This window comes from Heliangelus exortis, chromosome 11 (genome assembly GCF_036169615.1).
Source record: "Heliangelus exortis chromosome 11, bHelExo1.hap1, whole genome shotgun sequence".
Lineage (NCBI taxonomy): Eukaryota > Metazoa > Chordata > Aves > Apodiformes > Trochilidae > Heliangelus > Heliangelus exortis.
The window spans coordinates 17,097,452-17,115,014 of NC_092432.1; the positions used below are offsets into that span (position 1 = coordinate 17,097,452).

The 17,563-nt window shown below is 38.8% G+C and overlaps 1 protein-coding gene across 5 annotated transcripts in view; it reads left to right on the forward strand.

Moving 5' to 3' along the window:
• Nucleotides 1-17,563, forward strand: part of APBA2 (amyloid beta precursor protein binding family A member 2) — an 87,852-nt gene that overhangs the window by 254 nt on the left and 70,035 nt on the right. For 2 of the 5 annotated variants that reach the window (XM_071754972.1, XM_071754969.1), the window contains exon 2: nt 4,012-4,090. The exons of 2 other annotated variants lie outside the window; for them this stretch is intronic. The gene's annotated coding sequence lies outside the window, so the exon portion shown is untranslated. Of the gene's footprint in view, nt 1-258; nt 551-4,011; nt 4,091-17,563 lie in introns of those variants that run through there. One more of the 5 variants, XM_071754971.1, reaches the window with a different exon arrangement.

A 17,563-nucleotide genomic window follows, 5' to 3' on the forward strand; every position in this document is an offset into this window, starting at 1 on the left:
GTGGGGCGGCAGCATCCCTGCGAGTTCCTTCAGGGGAGCGGGGAGCCCGCGGGGCCGGGCGGGCTCTGAGGGGGCCCGCGGCCACCCCGCGCGAGCGCGACCGTTGCTGCCCTCGCAGCTGGGGCTGGGGGCCGCCCGCGCGGCGAGCAGCGGCCCCCGCCTCATCCTCATTCCAACCCCCCGGCAGCCGAGCTGCCCGTAAGGGGACGGGGACCCGGGCTGGAGGGGACCCGGGCTGGAGGGGAGCCCCTGCGGCATGGCGTCGCCGCCGGTGTGGTGGCGCGGGGATCCCGCGCAGGGGACCGCCGCAAGCCCACAGGTTCTGGCTGGCGCGGGGCCGTTCTTCAACCCGCGGTGGCGGATGAGCCGCGCTGCCACCCCCTCCTGTCATTCTCCGGAGGGCTGGCAGCATCTCCCCAGACGGCGGAGACAGCGGGTGCGGCGCGCTGCCGGCTCGCCATCCGCTCCCTCTCCAGAGGGCTTCGAGCTCTCCGGCTCAGCCCGCCATCCCCACGGCTTCGCCTGAGCTCTGCATTAACGTCTGCTTTCGGTAACGCAGGGACCGATAATGGGATATATGCATAAGGTCTGCGTTTTGTGGGAGGGCGGGAGGCTTAAGAGCCTGTTTGTCTTAATAGAGTCAAAAGAAAGGCGAGAGGAGCCCTCATGTAATGCAGCACCGCTAAGAGTTGGCATTTGTTTCTGATTTTCATGCCTCCACTGTGGCAAATGGATCAGAGCTCTGGATCCACTCTTTTCCTGTTCCCTTCATCGTGAGGTCTGGAGGGAAAAAGCTGCTCGGTTAAGAGTGCTTGATTTTTGTTGGGATAAACAGCACGAGGCATTATAGCATGGTCTGTTTTCCCCTTTTTGAAGAGTTTTTTTGAGTACACCGGGGCTTCTTGTATTGCCATAACAAAAGGAAAGGGATGGAGGTGGGGGAGAGGAAGGGAATGCTGCGTTAGGAGCTGCATCTCGGAGAGGCAAAGATTGGCTTATTTTGCTTCAACTTGCAGTCTGTGCTTTCAGATTTATGTACTTTGCATCGTCAATGTCATTTGGATGGTTGTAGCATGCCAGTAAGGAAATACAAGAGAAGAAATTTAAATAAAAACAGGAGACCATAAAGCATTCATAGAGCATAGATAACACGCATTGTAGTGATTTTTAAGAGAAGTCTTAAATTTCTGTCACTAATTTGGGTAAAAAATGCAAGTAGCATTTCATCGTATTACCTGGTAAAGGCCAACCTATAATCTCCAAGAGGGGCTGGGGAATCTGTTTGCAGAAAAGGTATTTCATGTATTATGCCTGTTACCCAAGAATCCCTCATTACTTAACCAGCAGAACTGAAAAAACCCCAGAACAACTGCTATTGCAGTTCCACAAGGTTGTGTGTAAGCAATAGTATTTCCATGTAAGGTAATCTTAAAAGGGAAGAATTTTAGTTTAATTCTTTATTGCCACTTAAGTGAAAATACAGTATGTGCTGTTATCTGCATGTTGAAGAGTGTAAGACTGAAGCTTCTATTAAAAAGTAAGATTGCAGTTTATCACTGTGGGGTTCAGATTCTCCTCTGTATGAGGCAGGCAAGGTTGAAAGGCCTTTTCTTTCCATATACTGTTCTATGGGTACTAAACTACTAAAGGAGAAGTCACTGCCCCTACTCCACTTAGGGCTCAAAGGATTTCAGGCTGCAGACTTGTCCTTGTAAACATTGGTTTTCTGGCTTACTAAACCTAAATGCTCTTACAGTTTAGCTCCTATCTGCACTTGGAAATTTCTAAAGCTATTTTTAAAAATGCAGTGTTGCTTCTAATCGGCAGCTGCATTATTGCTTTCCCTTGACCCTCTGATTGTAATGAAAGTTATCTTGAAAAGCCCATAGCTGCTCAGCTCTTTTGGTCAGAGTCTTACGATTCTAAGGAAGAATCTCGAAAAGTATTTTTTGTGCAGTTACTTAGTTAATGCCAGTTCAGGTTGGAGACTGGATATGAATTTATACAAGAGCTAGGTGTTTAAAAACTGACCTTTGCTTAAGGCTTTGAACATGAGGAACCACTTCAAGAACCATAATTTTACCATCTTTCCAACTGTTCTGATAAGAACGTTTGCTAATAAATAATTTGTGAAAATATCATGGCTTAAACCTCTTCCAGTTTATATTTATTTGCTGAAGATAGAGAAATATAGCAAGAAATGATTTGTTCCAGGCTACCAGCTCACAAAGAGAAATACCGAAGATCCTGGTTTTGTCTGCAACAAAATCTTGGCTGCAGCCTTTTGAACACATCGTATTTTAGGTGGTTTTTAATACTTCTTATATCAATTTCCCTCATAATCTGTGTTTCAATACACAAGGCAATGCTTTGATGCTTTAAGCCGCTGTAACAATAGAAGCTGGGGAGCAGCCCTGCCAAGAAGGCCCAGAGGTCCTGGTGGCCAGAAAGTGGCAGTGAACCAGCCACGTGCCCTGGCAACAAAGATAGCCAAGGAAGATTCTAGTCTGTATGAGCAAGAATGCAGCCAGTAGATGAAGGGAAGCAATTTTTCCCCTCTATTCAGCATCCAATAGACCACATCTATGATATTGTGTTCAGTTTCAGCTCCCCCTGGGGCATAGAAGATACTAATGAACCAGAGCGAGTTCTGCAGTGGTGACCAAAGCGGTTTGGGGCTGGAGGCCAGGCTCTGTGAGGAGACAGTGAGGGAGTGGGGCTTGCTTAGCCTGCAGAAGGGGAGGCTTTGGGAGGACTTAACAGCAGCCCTCCAGTACGTATAAGGAGGTCTTCATGGAAGTGGAGCCAGACTTATCACAGTGGTGTGTGAGGCATATGCTGAAACAAGAGCTTCAGACTGGATGTAAGCAATCTTTTGCCCCATAAGGACAATAATAGATGGGAAGAGGTACTGCAGAAAGGTTGTGTAGTTTCCATCCTTGCAGTTTTTTAAGACTGGATTGGATAACGCCCTGAGCAGTCTGATCAGTCTTCACTGATGACCCTGGTTTGAGCAAGGTGTTGGACAAGAGGGTTCTAACATTCCTTCCAACCTGACTTGTTCTATGATCATATGAAAACTTGCAAGTTTGTGCCTATCTATATGTGATATTATAAGCAAACATGTTTTCAGAATTCAGAATTATTTTTAGGAAGGAAGAACTAGATCTTCCATCGTCTGCATCTTAGCAAAGACGGAGTGCAGTACCATCGTGATACACTGGCCTCTATTACCTGTGTAATCATACATTACTATTAGTACAAACTAATACCTCTCTACAAGCCTCCCATGGAAGAGATATTTGCTTTAAATATTTTTATTTTCATGTAGATGTAAACAAAAGGAAGAACATACTTCCTGCAGGCAAAAAATCTTTCTATGTAGTACCTTTTAGTATTCTTTTGAGGCAATTAAATCCTTGCAACATTAGTGCAAGGACATAATGGTAATTCTTACAGTTGGAGAAAATAAAGCACTGATGCAGTCACATGCACTCACAAGTTAAGAGGAAGAGCTGAAAGCAGAAACAGAATTCACTGATTTTTTTTTTTTAGACACTCTACCAAATATGCAATTGCTGAATCAAATGCTCATTTTAAGTACTTTGGATACTTGCAAATGCTTTTAGTCTATTGGAGAGTCTAGTGGAGAGAGCATTTAAATTTAATAATTTTTTTTCCTCAGGATGAATTTTCCCTTGAGAGCTATGTGAAAAGCAGCTCAAGAAAGCACCATGTGTTTTTTTCTTTAAGTGTTCAGTGCTTTAGGCTTGTGCTGCCTGTGGGAGCTGAACATGCAGCAGCTTTATCATGGAATCCATGAGAAGACAGCTTTCATTCCAATTCTCAGTTTTGTGTGAACTTAAGTCTCACCTTGGCTAATGATACTATTTTCCAGAAGAAAGGTCCAATACAACCGGTAAAGACATATATAGAATGAACTGTTTGTTTCTGATGCTGGTAGATAAATGCACTGTCATTTGAGAATATGACATTCCTTTTTTATTGCAGTACTGACTGTCTTCATCACCAGCTACAGCAGAGGAAGGTGACTTGCACTTCAAGAGAAGTTAGAGCTGAGCAGAGACTGGTATGGAAAACTCTGGGATTAATAGCTACTTCCACCTGAGCAAAAGAGGGAGGACTAAAAGCCCTGTAGGCTGGGATGGCAAGGAATAAGTTTCATTGCTCTCAGATGATAAAGGGTGCATGAAATACTGCTGGAGGTGCATATGCTCAAGTATGCTTATGCATGGAGAGATCATACTGGGATCCCAACCCAGCATCCTGGTTTTTTTAGCACTAACCCTGAGTGGAAACACTGTTCTGGTGGGTGGGCAGATCTAGGTGCTTTATCACTGTTGTCCAGAATGTCAAGGGATGTTCTATAACATTGTAAAAAGAGGACTTTTGGGGTTCATTTCCATTTTCTCCCGTAAGGTATTTTTCTTCCAGTGACTGTAGAGGAATCATATCTGCTTTCCAGTTGTTCCACTTTGGATTTGTTGTGAGTGCCAGTTAGGTGATTATCTTAGCGTGACACTGCAGGGTTCCCTGGGGGATTTAGTGAGATAGTAATTCCAGTAAAAAATGAACAGAAAAATTCATATTTTAGCAGATAATCAGGGATGGAGAATTCATATTCTTGTATATGGACTTCATTCATTCCATCTCACTGTGTTAAAAGCCTGAGTCCACAGAAAGAGCTTCATTCAGCTGAGGTTTTAGGAATGACATCAGAATGATCCCCTGGGATCACTGTGAGGTTTGCTTCTCTGGATAAGCTGCTGGGAGGAAATTGTGGGAATAAATGTAGACAACCTTGCGTATCCTTGGTTTCTAAGCGTTGATGTAAACCTTAGCTACACTACGAACTAGCAACAGGCAGCAGTGACAATGTCACCTCAGTTCTCCAAAAACATGCTGCGCCCATCTTGGGGAGAATCACATGGTCAGATCTTTATGGGCCTGGAGAAGGGAGTCCTTAGGCATCCTGCCATACAAAAGATCACTGGTCACATGCAGAGCAATCCTGTAGCACACAGAAATCTTCAGTCACAAGGAATACTAAGTCATTACAGAATTCTATACTAAGGAAGAAACAAAGTGCAACAAAAGCCATGTAGAATCATTGCTTGTCACAAAGCATTTATGACAGGGCAGGCACTTTTTAAATGGTTATGGTAAAACTTGTAGAAGCCTCATCTTCTAAATGACCTATAGACCTCTAGGTGCTGACTTTAGGCATTCTAAACTGATTAAAGAAATAAAATTAGCATATCAAAAAGCAAGAGAACATGGGAGGGAGAGAGGGAGGAAGGAAGGGAAACATGACAAGATCTGTAGTGTTGGTGGTGATAGTGGTATGTCTGTGTATGAAAATACCCTAGGGAGGAAGAGGAAACAGCAGGAATTTTTTAGGTATAGGCTTCTAAAGAGTGAACATAGGTAGCCTGGATGAAACACCAACTGCTATAACATAACAAGCTGTAACATAGGGTAAGAAGCCCACATTCCACAAGGACAGCACCTATTTCAACAGTAATATAAGACTGAGAAGGAGTAGAAGGAGTTTATCATTCATTATCAGCTGTATTTACCATTCAGTGTTGGGGTCAGTGAAACAACTGATATATATGTGAGAGAAGTAATAAAGAAAAGAGAGAAATAATAAAGAAAAGAAGATTCTTGCACATCTGTACTGCCTTCATACACTACACAGAAACAAGGATACTTGGGTGGACTTTTTGTCACCCACTATGCCCTTCAAAATTAGATCTTCTGCTGTACTTCACTGTCTCTCTAGGGAGTCTCAGAAGTGCTAGTTACTTTGCATTTTCCTGCCCCAGAAAAATGGTAATGTATTACTGAGTTACTGGAGCAACTGAAGAGAATGAGTGTTGCACAGACCAGTTGCTGCTCTGGAATGACATAAGATATTAATTATTTTCTCCCTCCCCTACCACCAAGAGTGAAATGACATCAAACAATTGACATTAACATACAGAATCACTGATACCAACTAGCACAAAAATATAATTTCAGTACAAAGGCAAATGCACCCTTTTGGTTATTTCAAATCTTAAATTAGACTACAAAACTCTTACTCTAAAAGTCAAGAAAGATGCGTTTTCAACACTTCAGAGAGAGTGCATGGAAATGGGATTGCTTGTTTCTTGTTCAGAAGCAAAATTGCTTCAGAGCTGCTATACTCAAATTCACAACAAATCTCTCTCCTGGGAATGAAATCTTGTATTAAGCATTACTACTAAGCATATGTAAGCATATTCTTTTTGTTTGTTTGTTTTTGTTTTCTTTTTTCTTTTAATGTTTTCTTCTTTTATTCTGTAGCATTTCTATCTTTGAAAGGTGGTCATCATGACTGCTACCAGGTATCACAGGGTTGCTGTGATATTTTGAGTTTAATAGACCACTACAACTACCAATGTAGGCATAGTTGTAAAGGCAGTTAGACAAAGAACACAAGTATTTCTTCTCATAAACTAATCCAGTATGGGAAGGGAGCAAAGACTTGCCTCAGTTCCAAATTCTTACTATGCAGCATAGCAGGTTGTTGCCATGCTACCAGAACTGCTTGCCTTGATATTTAAATTTACCCTTAGCAGATTTGCATTTAAAAAGATTGAACTGGTAAGAGTACATTAAAATATAAAATAACCTGGCAAGACATAAGCCATGTCACCAATTTGTTAATGTTTTTTTGACCTCTACAGATTTTTCTTTTCTTTCCCATATAAACCTCACCATAATGACAAATCTTTGAGATAAACAAACCAGTGAAATATAAAGAGGTTTTGTTTGGTAATGCAATAAAGGTCTAATCAAGAGAGGGATATAAATTACAGTTTAAATACATAATAAAAATACGAATTTTGCCTAACTTGGCTGCCATCTTTTATAGTCTCTGATTTAGCTCTACAAAGATAAATCAGAATATAATGATATCTTTTTGTTATTGCTGGGTTGTGGAGAAGAAAAAAATGTTATTTTTATATATATATGTGTGTGTGTGTGTATGTGTGTGCACAATGTCCTTTATGCACAAAATCTTGTGTTACTAGAAGACAGCTCTTGATTAGAGATAAGGCAGCTTTAAAAAGAAACTTATCCTTGTGATATTCTTAGCCAGTGAATCAGTGTAGCTTTAATTATGCAGAAGTATTTGACATATTATGGCCCAGGAGATAAGAGCTGTTGCATACTGTATGATGGAGAGAAAGGGAAGGAATCCTGTTGGCAACTAGAAATTCCATGCTTAGTGCTACATCAGAGGCATAAAATGAGAATTGGAGAAGAACACTCCCAAGTAAATACTGGTCAGTTCTTATTCCTATATTTTAAGGTTGCTGGTGGGAGAATTCTTCATCCCTGGTAAATAACTGCTGGCTTTCTTGGTGGAAGACTTGCCAAGAAAATACCTGTATGGTATGAGGAGTATGCCTTTAAGTCATCTGTGCTGTTTTTCTGGTTTTGTTTTGGTTCTTTTTTTAATGAAAAAATCTTTTTTCTTTGTGTTTCAATGATAGGTGGAAATGCCTCTCTTTTCTTCCATAAGTAAAAGGCACAGGTGTCTGTTGTGATACTTGCTGGTTTTAGTATTTTGAAAGAGACCACTTTAGGGTTTTTAGCACATCTATTCCACACCTATCTGCCAAGATAACAAATTACCTCTACAGCATGTGTTTCCTCCAGTATTTGTCCTCCTGAATATTTATTATTCAACTTATATGCATCATAACTTGACTCATAATTTAGAAGATTATCTAATTAGAAATAGTGATTTTGGGGGAAAAAAACCACTGTTAAGGTTCATCTAGGGATGAATAACCTCATGTCACTTTTATTGCAGCATAAGATGTATACATTGGTACTGTAATTCTTTTGTACTGTCATGCTATGTAAGATTTAGCTTTTGAATTTATCAGAAAGTGATAATGCAAAGGAAATAATTTTGATGGCCCTGCTTTACAGGTAGGGAGTCACTGAAATGACTTGCCCAGATTCATTCACCCTGATGGGTGACTGAACCAGGAATAATACCAGACTCTGGAATAGTTCTCCACACTACTGTTTTAACCTGGTTCTTGTTTTGTAAATCAGTGCTCAGGAGAATAGCAAACAGCCGATCTGCTCTCTGTTATGCAAATATCTTGTAAAGATATGTCACATTTTGCAACAAGAATGATTTGCTTCTTGAGAAGGTACACAACACAGTAGAGAACTCAGTAATCTGTGTTTTGCTTACTAAAGAGTAAAATTAGGGAAAAATTAATATTGGTTGGTGTTATTTATTACAGCCCTAAGAGCCCTTCATGACAGTTGTTTTGTGTTTGGTTTTTTGTTTGTTGTGATTGGTTTGCTTTTCATTTCCTGTGCTTATCTTTGTTCTGGAGGTTTTAAATCACAGTTTAGTAAAATATCTGGCCTATTCTTGAGCCAATATTGATTAAACTTAGATTTGTTATAAATTTATTAACAATTTTTAGTACTGGGAATCTTATTTTATGGTTGAGTTAAAGCTCCAGCTGTTAGTCTGTGAGAATTGCAGCTTCCAGTTTCTACTCACACAGGTTCCAGGAATGAAGAAACTGTGAATATGTACTTTAAACATCTAGGGACAATATGAAACCTTTAAATAATTTTGAAATTCTTTTGACTGGAAGGGCTATAGCAGTTGTAATGAAAATAAGGTCCTTAATATTAAGCAGCTGTTTCAATGACATAAGCTTGACTTACTTGTTTTCTCATAATAAATATAAAAAAGCCAAATGCCATTCAGAATTTCTGAACCAGCTATTTTAGGAGTAAATAATCCATAGTGTTACATGTTTCCATCTATGTAATGATAATCCTAATTAAATTAATGTAATAATTAAGGTAATGTAGTAACCAACTATAGTACTGATAAATACCATTGCAAGGTTGGGAAACATGAAAAGCTATATAGTGCTGCTCTAAGGTTCCCACCTGCTCTGGCACAATGAATTTTGTCTTTTGACAGTATGAAATCTGTAGTGTTTAAGATTGTTGCCTATAGTCATTGGATGAACTTGTGACTCTTAACTGCAGCTGCCAGCTGAGGTTGAGCCTAGCTGACTGGTGACACTTGTAATATTGACACACTGACTATCATCTCAGGTTGGACTGGTAGTAGTCCTTCCTCCTCCTGTCTTCTTCAGACCATCAGCAAGAGTGGTTTGCCTTGCTGATCTGTGTGTCAGGCTCCCTGTCACAAGATGCATGAATGGGGGAATTTTTAAACAGTGAAGTTTGAAGCTTCCTGTGTATGTGGAACGACATCGAACAACATAGTGGCCTTCTGAATGAAATGGAGGTGCTAGAAAAAAAAATACTAGATACCTTTATTGTAGTGAAGCCTATGAGCCAACTAAGTGATTGTATTGACTAATTTGCCTCTTTAAATATGACTGTCATGCGAGGGAAAAAGTTCTCTACTGTGAAGACTATAAAAGGAGGACTTTGCAGTTATTACATTATTTCAACTGTTGATCAGTACAGTACTGTGTCAATGTTTGGAGTGTGGGTGTGGTTTTGTTTTTTAAACAAACTTCCCAATGTCTATTTCACTCATTTCACCTGTAGACCTTAAATTTTTAAATTTGTGGCAAGAATGTCTGCAGAATACTTAACATAATGAACTCTTGGTTAATGGACTTTTCCACAACACACATAATTTAAGATTTAATAATTTAGGACCCCAGCTGACAGTTGTTACTGTAGCAAATACAGGATGAAGAGTTAAATGGAACGGAAAATACGTGACTGTTCAGGGCCTGAATCTGACAGGTATCAGCACAGAAACTGAGCAGAGCACTTGCAGTGCTATTCTACATGTGATGGTACACAATTGTATCCTATAGGGAAGCCTTCTAAGAGCCTGCCAAAATTCATTGAGAGAGCCCAGGAAAAGTCTGCACAGTGTTAGGTTGTTGCTGGTTTAAAATTGTGGGAAACTTGTGTTATTAAGGGAGTGTGGCATGGCTTTGCAGTTGAGGTGGCTGAAAGCTAATGTTTGATGGGAACTGGGTGGAACTCAACAGTATTTCAAGACTTGAATTTTGCTACAAACGACCCTGCAGTTGGTTCAGTTGACAATAATTACGCTTAGAAGAACTAAACTGAGTTGACTTAATTGTAGAAAAATAGGAATTTTTTCCAGTTGTTAAAGGAATTAGTTTAACATTTGAGTTTCCCAATGAGCACAACGATTATATAATGTGGAGTATTCTTTAAGGATCATGTTCTGCCAGCCATAATATTTTGTACTGTATATATATATGTCACTGTGCACAAGACATTGCTTATTCCTAACCTGATACTAAAATTTATACACATATTGTCCTGAGCATCAGTTGAAAATTAACCAATCTATTTATGAACAAATAATCAAGATGCTGAAGAATAAGTATTAGCAAGACTCACTGCCATTTACATTCTTGCCTCAGTACCTACTTACTGCATGTTTAGAGATGAGAGACACAGGGCACTGAACTGGAAAATTCATAAATACAAAATAGGCTGGCCTACAATGTACTAATTTGATGTCCCAGGTAAGATGTTTTAATGATCAGTCATCTATTTCATTTTGAAAGGAAAAACATTAATTCTTTAAACTACTTTTACTGAGAGCCTAGGAAATGCATTGTTTATTTAAATGCACTAAGCAAAGCAGAATTGTCTAACAACAACTGAAAAAAAATGCAGGGGAAATGCTTGTTTTCACACTAGCTTTTATATCTGTCTATCTAAAGCTTCACTAATATTCACCTAGCCCTTTGACAGCCAGTATGATACAGATAAGGCAATGGACAAAAATGGAGCACGAAGCTTCCTGTATTTAGATGTCTTCCATAGTGCTGCCAGCTACAACCTTCCCTTGTACTGAGGTGCAGCAACCTTGCACAGCAGGATTAATGCCTTTTATCCAGCTGATCTGTTACATATGATTTTTTTCCATGTGATACCATTATTCTACATGTTGCAGTAGGCCAACTGCAGTCCAAAACAAATCTCCACTTTAGGCCAGCTGTAGATCTAATTAACCCTGCTGACACTGCATCTTATTCAGCCACAGGGTATGCTTACTAATGAGAATGGCTGTAGCTGTATAGTGCTTTTTGGAATATTGCAGAACGGTGAGTTTTCAGCCTTCTTCCTGTTCTGTGCTGCACTGTTGTCTACTTAGCCTGTCAGTTACTGATAGGGAAAGTCTTAACTACACATGTGTGAAGAAAAAGAAAAAAATTAACTCAAACACCAGGCTTAAAGTCTCCAAATAGTTTGGATTGTGATAGATAACAGGAACTCTCAATGTTCACATCTTCAGCAAAACACAGGATGGCAGAGAAGATGAGATAGCCAGCTATTTTTTCCTGTAGTTTCCTGATGGTAGTTATTGGGCCTGGAGGAATGACATGCACACAGTCCAAGACTATTCAAGAGGTGTAGTCTAGATAGTTATAAAGAACATAGTATGAATTGCCAAAGGCTCATGCTAACCTGATACACAATTTCTGCTCTAGTATTTGTGTTTACTTTAATTTTCATGACAGTTATTTCATTCAGCATCATCACACACCTCTAGAGGACAAGTTCTAGAGTCTCCAGTGTTTGAAACAGTTGCTCTCCATGTAACGACATGGCAAAAGTGAAATTAATAACATCAGGCTGATGTTATGTGGGGAACTATGCTCAGAAGTGATTGATCTATTTGGGTTTCATCTCCCAGCAAAAGCCTGGTTTGATTTTTCCTTCAATCATAAAAGATTCCATTCTGTTGCTATGGAAATCACATAAAATCAAGATGCTTTTCCCCAAAACATTCAATCCTTCTTCTTGCAAGAACCACCCAAGATCAGAAGTAAACCTGAGTGCTCAGCACTTTGCTGCCCTGCATTGAGGAAGCTTAGTTCTTCAGTTTTCAACAACTTCAACTTTCAGCAACCAACTAGACAAGATCCCCATGCTTCTCATATCCTTTCCAAGCTGTTAGGATTTGATGTGATTAAGTCTCGTGCATCAGTGTCTAGGCAGCTACTGATGTTTAAATTTCCTGGCTTCAAGTGGAGCCTTTTAAACAATGGAGTTAATACCCACAGGTGCAGTAAAGCAAAGTCTTTTCAGTAAAGGATTTCACTTGAATTTCACCTGCAGATTTCTTAAAAGTGGTCACTCTGCCTTTACAGGAAGTTTTTCAAACTAGAGTAGGCAGTTGAGGTAGCCAAAGTCACATATATTTTTTTTTCTTTCCTTTAAATGCAGACTAACTGCAGATTTAATTTCTTCACATATATTGTGTGTGAATTTGAAGGCAATCTTCCCCTAAACCCCAAAGAATGAAAACTCCTTTTCAAAAAATGTGATTCACCCTTGATATTTTTTGACACCCTCCATTTTGAACCATTCATGAAGGTATTTAATTATTTTCCAAACAGAAGGGCGGTCTTTTATAGCAAGCACTATTATTTGCAGAACACTCAGGTGATGAGTTGACTCCTTGAAACTTCAAGACTTCCTAAAACTTGTACTTGGAGCTGACACTGTCTCCTTCCTAAAAATTACTGTCAGAATCCTTAAAGTACCACCAGTTGTCCCTCTGCCTTTCCACTCAGAGTCATTGTTTCCCTAAGAGAAATAGTGGCATGGTTTGGAAATTCAAAGGGACTTCAAAGTGTGTATTCACTGAAGGATGAATTTTATTTGTTCTTTCTGTAGCATTAGAGAAGAAATGAAGCTGTGAGGAAGTACATAGCTCTATCCCCCAAGGAGAAGACCACTTTCTTTGATACTGCAATTTAGTGGGTCAAAATCTGAAGTTATTTGTTTATCTGCTCAAAGCTTTTACATAATTGGCACTTGGTCATCTTCTGTCTGTAAATTATTGGTGAATTATCTGAGGAACCAAGAAAAGAGGTAACTGCTTTGCCCATATATGTAGCTATATGTCTAGATCTATGTGAGCATAAATATGTATGTAAATGTGTTCTTGCTTTTCAACAAGATACCTGGAAAAAAGGGCCTTTAATGTCATACAACTATGGATTTTAGTATAAATATGAAGCAGATAAGAGGAACCTCTTTGGTTCCTTTAAAACAGAAAGACAGAAAGAGATTGACTGGAGAGAAATATGTGGGAGAAAGATCTGAGTACACAAATATAGATAAATCACATAAAACCAAATAAAGGTTGTTGCAACCAACCAAGAGTGAAATGGGCACATTAGGTACCCCATTTTGTGTCAAGTGTTTTTGACTGACTTGGAGAAGACTTCCTAAATGTCATTCTCTGCCTTGCTAATACAACAGCAGAGATAGTCTTCATCTGTGAAAACTTGGTCTGGATCAACTCAATTTACATCTTCCCTAACATGATATTTGATTTGAAAATAGGTCCTCAATTAGAATTGGAAATCAGCTCTCTCTAAATATTACTAATTTAGTCTTCTTTATAGAGTTATAAGATCCTGGTCCTTCGGTGTACAGAGTATCTACAGCTGTCATGAAAGATTTAAACATTTGTGTAAGTGCTTGTTCCTTTTTTTGGAAACTGATCTGCCTGTTTGACATACAAATTAAGCTGCAGAGAACCAGAGTTCAAAGATACTACAACATCCTAAATATAAAACTCCACCAGCCCTAATTTGAGATAAAATATTATATCCTTGCTTACAACATAGTGGTTTCTGTGGATAAATCCATAGCTGATTGTTTTTTTCAATGGTATTAAATAATTTGCAGAAATTTGCATTGCAAATTGTAGGATGGTGGGCCATTTTCCTTTAGAACTGAATCAATTCCACCAGGATCCTCTGTAACCAATAGCCCAGTAATGAAAAGCATTTTGGCTATCTTGTGTTTCCTCCTTGTTTAAATTATTTTCTATTGAGCATAAGGGACAGATATTTTTTTAAGTTCACTATTAGGTTTCACAGATGTAGGTTTAAGGAGATTATTTATGATTCAGGATTTAATATCTACCAACATGCTGTTCATTTGCCTGATATCACTAGGGACTAGTTCTTTCATTTGCAATTTATAAATCCTCATCTTCAGAAATTCAGGTTTTCATATAGATGAATGTTTGAAACATCCTGCAATTAGTTATTAACATTGTGAAGTTTATGTCATATGACCTAATAGTATTTATTCAACCAACATTATATATGCTTCATATATGATAGGTCCAGGGTTTCCGTTTGTTTGGTATTTTTAAATGTAAACAACCTGGATTATGCTAACCTAGTGGCTTGTTGAGGAGTCGCCCTGGGAACTCTCATTTTTATGCTTGTTTGATGAGGAATGCTGTTTTCCTGTGCCCTCTACTGATAAATTCGGTGATTAACCTTCCCAAAGGACAACAGCTGAAGCTCACAAGCACATATCCAATGCATCCTCCTTCTGAAACCACTGAAATTAAGCAGCTGAAATTAAGAAGTCAAACGTGTGCTCTTGGTGCCTAATGAGACCCCAAGCCTTGGCCAAGGTTGTAAACAAAGATGTGACTTAGTCTTGCATCAAAGCCTCATAATACCTCTGTGGCTGTAATGGTCTTACCCTTTGTGTAAAGAACCATATTCCTGTAGGGGCAGCTCCATACAGGGAGGCTTTTCAATGTACAAGTACTTCATTCCCTGTAGTAGCCTAGATGCAAGCTGTGAACTGATGAGATTCTGCAACTCCCCTTCTAAGAAGTATTCTTCCGTGGCATAGGTCTAGCAATCCATGCTCATAGCTTCCTTCCCTGCCCTTATTTGTTGTCAGATTCTACCAGAGACAGACAGAACTGCTGGGTCCAGAGTGAATGGGAGCTCTCAAAGACTTGCCATGCAATAAGGGATAACTTCATACAACAGGATGCTTAAAACATTAAATGCAGGAACAGAAGCTGAAATCAAAATACGAGTCTTGTTTGAAATGTCTGACTTAGCTAAATCTTTATGCAGCTATCAAAACACATTGCCTATTCTTTTATAATTAAAGCTTGAAATTATTTTATGTATGCTGAAGTGATTGATATCAGAATGAGAAGGAGTATTAAAAATTCATATGAGAGAAAGCTTCATAATAATTATGTTAGAAATTTGAAAAGAACCCTGTTTCTTTCTCAGTGGTTTTCATCCTGTTCCTGGCAAGTATTTTCTTGTGCTCTATTTCTTGTGTTATGTGAGCCATTCTGGGTTGCGGATAGGCTCAAAACTCAAGCAGTTTGTGGTCAAATGACCAGATGCTTTGATTGCATCATTCTGGTCTGTGATCCTGTGAGCTACCAAAACGTAGTCTGGCATTTTATGGAGAGGCTGCAGCCCCCCACTATGGTCTTACCAAGAACTCATGCTGCAGTCAGTTTCCTCTGAACTATGAAAAAACATCAGAGGACAAAATTTCCCCTCTCAAGTTTTATAATGTTTTCACTGCTACTAAATCAGAAATGTGTATTCTGTAATAATTTAATTTTGCATTATGATAAATTTTAATCATATTTTGGTACTGCCCAGTGCCCCAAGATTATTATTTCATGGAACCTCCCTCTGTATTAAAAAATAATCCTTCACTTGTCTTATCTGACAATCAAAGGCTAGAAAATACAGAGGAAACTGGGAAGAAGACTGTGGAAGAGGCAATAATTGTGAATCATTTCTGGACCTGTGCAAAGGTCATTTTTATGCACTGGAAAGCTGAAAGATGCTGCAAGATGAAGGCTCCAGCATGTAAGGAATGAAATAGGCAGAACCCCTGCATTCATCTGCTGTCCTCACATGTGTAGAGGGAAGCTTCAGTAGGTACTGTAGAGCAACTAGGAGTAAAAAACCAAGACTTCCTTTATAGAATTGACAAATTCCACCACTATGCAACACACATGCAGTGCTGTACCTGGAGAACATAATTTGAACTTGAAAAAAGTTAAGTTCTTCACAAAGCTCCAGAAAATATTCTTTGCATGGAAATGTACCTGATTCTGTGCATTCTTCCATGTGATGTTTAAATTTAATTTCCTCTATATACTTACTAAAATTGCTGACATAGGTATCTCTGGTTTTAATATAGTTTTAGCTTATCCTGACTGGATTTGCTCTGTTTTGTTTAATAGTTCTACTGAAGATTTGAATGAGGACCGTTCATGAGGTGTCTTGTACTATGCACAGAAGTACCCCTAGGGCATTGCATAAATTAATATTCCATCCATGAATGTAGCTTGTAGTTAATTCATCATTTGGCAGTGAGAAACAAGAGACTAGATTACTGATTAATTATGATCAAGCTGAACAGAATGCTCACATCTTTGCTGAAGTGGAGTCTTAATATACTAGTGATGGACTTTTGCAATTGCAATCTGTTTTAGTAGTGTTATATCTAGCAGTTTAAGGAAAAAATAAGAACAGTGGTATTTTTAGTTTAGCTAATTAAAATTTTATGACTGGCATAGAGGATTTAAGTTTATGGCATCCTCAGGTTTGGCATGAGGAAATAAAAGAATTCTCAGGTGTTAGCTTTTGCTATAACCTGTCATATCTTATTATACTGTTTCCAGCTCCCTCTGATTTAAACCAAAAACTTACAATTTATTCTTCACTGGAAAGCAGAGGAAATAGAGCCTAGTAACTGCAGCCAGAAGGCACATCTGAAATAATACTATGATTGCTGTCAGTGACTGTTTGGAGCAGCTGAGTCCAATGATAATCCCAGATCTTGCCAACAGGGAAGAAGCTTCAGAAAAATACCATAAGGAAATGTTCATGAATTACAATAATCACCTGATACACAGTTAAAAAAATGAAATCTAGATAAATAGAAGAATGTGCCCTCTTAAGCACACATAGAAAAAAATGAATAAATTAATCTCTTTTATTAGGTTTAAAATTTTACTTTTAAAAAATCATAATTTATAAAGAAAAAATATTGGACTCTTCAGCCTTCCTCATGATTTCTTGTGCACAGTGCCATATATGGCCTGATATGAAATATGTCATCCTTAATTGATGTCTGCAGCTAAGACTTACAGTTGTGTTAAGGACAACGCTGATTAGGGTTGGCTTTTAGCATCAGGATAATGCATGGACAGGGTCAGTAGTTAATTCTAAAAATCTCTATCTGTCATCCATGGTGGATCTAATAGAGATCATGGCAGAAAAAACCTGACAGCTTTTCACCCAGTCCTGTAATCCAGTTTCATGATCACCATCTTTAGCCAATACTATTTTTTGAGTCTTCTACCCGATGGGAGAAATGCTACCAGGAATAGTGATAAAAACAATCTATCAAATGATTGAGGAGTTCAGCAATTCAGGTGTACTAAACTGAAACCCTATCTGGGTGAGCAGTACTTGATAAAGGAAGAGGTTCTGGGCCTCAAAAGGAACTAAATGCCATACTGGGTGTTGAAAAGTACTGTGCAAATTGGGCTTTTCTTTTGTCCTTATTCCACCAGTTAGCACTTACTGTGTAATTTGCTTTGAAATGGGAATGTTTTGATTATTCTTAATGTTTGAAAGTAGACAAGAAGCTACTATGTTTCACTTCCCAC